Here is a 2,500-nt window from a genome sequence, read left to right on the forward strand (position 1 = left end):
CCACACAACGGGACTTTTGACTTTCCCGGCCGCGGGTGGCCTCCACCCGGCCTCAGCCATCAGCCCTGCCTGCCTCCAGCCGCCTTCTGGTTAATGAGTTATCCAGCCTGGCACTTCGGTTGCGCCAGCGAGACCAAGTCTCGGCTTTGGTTAATGATTTGAGCCGAACCGACCTGCCCCCCGCCACCGCGGGCTGAACTCGGGCAGGTCTGCCGATTTCCCGACTCCTTTCGGGGCCTAATCGGGTCGCGCGAGCCGCCTGGCGCGATCGGGGCCCATGCCCCGGCCTCTGCCAGTCCTCGGGCAGCCGCTTTTGAAGCCCGACCAAAAACCCGAAAAATGGGCAAAAAGGGAATAAATTCCCGCCCAAAAAGGGTGAATAGTCGGTTCGGCGGCAGCCCTGGTCGGTCTCTGCAGACCTGGAGGCTCGAGACGTTTGTTTGGAAAACTCACCAAGTCTCGATTCTGCCACCTCCTACCTCTGTGCAGATACCCCGCCAACCCCCAAGGACAGAAATGACAAGTGTCAAGTTGGCGGGGCGTCGGGCCACCTGCTGCCGGCCATGAGCATCCAAATCCCCGCAAAAGGGGCATTTTCATTTCTTCATCGGGACTTCCGACAATTGCCGAGGTTCAACTCATTAACGTTGTTCGCAGACACTTGCCAGAAAATGCAAGTGGCCACTTTGCCGGGCCGACTCGCTTGCCCAAGCGGGAAACCATCAACCGAAGGCCCGGTAAGGCGGCCGAATCTGACCTCATAGACTTCCACACAACGGGACTTTTGACTTTCCCGGCCGCGGGTGGCCTCCACCCGGCCTCAGCCATCAGCCCTGCCTGCCTCCAGCCGCCTTCTGGTTAATGAGTTATCCAGCCTGGCACTTCGGTTGCGCCAGCGAGACCAAGTCTCGGCTTTGGTTAATGATTTGAGCCGAACCGACCTGCCCCCCGCCTCCCCCGGGCTGAACTCGGGCAGGTCTGCCGATTTCCCGACTCCTTTCGGGGCCTAATCGCGTCGCGCGAGCCGCCTGGCGCGATCGGGGACCATGCCCCGGCCTCTGCCAGGCCTCGGGCAGCCGCTTTTGAAGCCCGACCAAAAACCCGAAAAATGGGCAAAAAGGGAATAAATTCCCGCCCAAAAAGGGTGAATAGTCGGTTGGGCGGCAGCCCTGGTCGGTCTCTGCAGACCTGGAGGCTCGAGACGTTTGTTTGGAAAACTCACCAAGTCTCGATTCTGCCACCTCCTACCTCTGTGCAGATACCCCGCCAACCCCCAAGGACAGAAATGACAAGTGTCAAGTTGGCGGGGCGTCGGGCCACCTGCTGCCGGCCATGAGCATCCAAATCCCCGCAAAAGGGGCATTTTCATTTCTTCATCGGGACTTCCGACAATTGCCGAGGTTCAACTCATTAACGTTGTTCGCAGACACTTGCCAGAAAATGCAAGTGGCCACTTTGCCGGGCCGACTCGCTTGCCCAAGCGGGAAACCATCAACCGCAGGCCCGGTAAGGCGGCCGAATCTGACCTCATAGACTTCCACACAACGGGACTTTTGACTTTCCCGGCCGCGGGTGGCCTCCACCCGGCCTCAGCCATCAGCCCTGCCTGCCTCCAGCCGCCTTCTGGTTAATGAGTTATCCAGCCTGGCACTTCGGTTGCGCCAGCGAGACCACGTCTCGGCTTTGGTTAATGATTTGAGCCGAACCGACCTGCCCCCCGCCTCCCCCGGGCTGAACTCGGGCAGGTCTGCCGATTTCCCGACTCCTTTCGGGGCCTAATCGCGTCGCGCGAGCCGCCTGGCGCGATCGGGGACCATGCCCCGGCCTCTGCCAGGCCTCGGGCAGCCGCTTTTGAAGCCCGACCAAAAACCCGAAAAATGGGCAAAAAGGGAATAAATTCCCGCCCAAAAAGGGTGAATAGTCGGTTGGGCGGCAGCCCTGGTCGGTCTCTGCAGACCTGGAGGCTCGAGACGTTTGTTTGGAAAACTCACCAAGTCTCGATTCTGCCACCTCCTACCTCTGTGCAGATACCCCGCCAACCCCCAAGGACAGAAATGACAAGTGTCAAGTTGGCGGGGCGTCGGGCAACCTGCTGCCGGCCATGAGCATCCAAATCCCCGCAAAAGGGGCATTTTCATTTCTTCATCGGGACTTCCGACAATTGCCGAGGTTCAACTCATTAACGTTGTTCGCAGACACTTGCCAGAAAATGCAAGTGGCCACTTTGCCGGGCCGACTCGCTTGCCCAAGCGGGAAACCATCAACCGAAGGCCCGGTAAGGCGGCCGAATCTGACCTCATAGACTTCCACACAACGGGACTTTTGACTTTCCCGGCCGCGGGTGGCCTCCACCCGGCCTCAGCCATCAGCCCTGCCTGCCTCCAGCCGCCTTCTGGTTAATGAGTTATCCAGCCTGGCACTTCGGTTGCGCCAGCGAGACCAAGTCTCGGCTTTGGTTAATGATTTGAGCCGAACCGACCTGCCCCCCGCCTCCCCCGGG

The sequence above is a fragment of the Pristiophorus japonicus genome, unplaced genomic scaffold (assembly GCF_044704955.1).
Source record: "Pristiophorus japonicus isolate sPriJap1 unplaced genomic scaffold, sPriJap1.hap1 HAP1_SCAFFOLD_1661, whole genome shotgun sequence".
Lineage (NCBI taxonomy): Eukaryota > Metazoa > Chordata > Chondrichthyes > Pristiophoridae > Pristiophorus > Pristiophorus japonicus.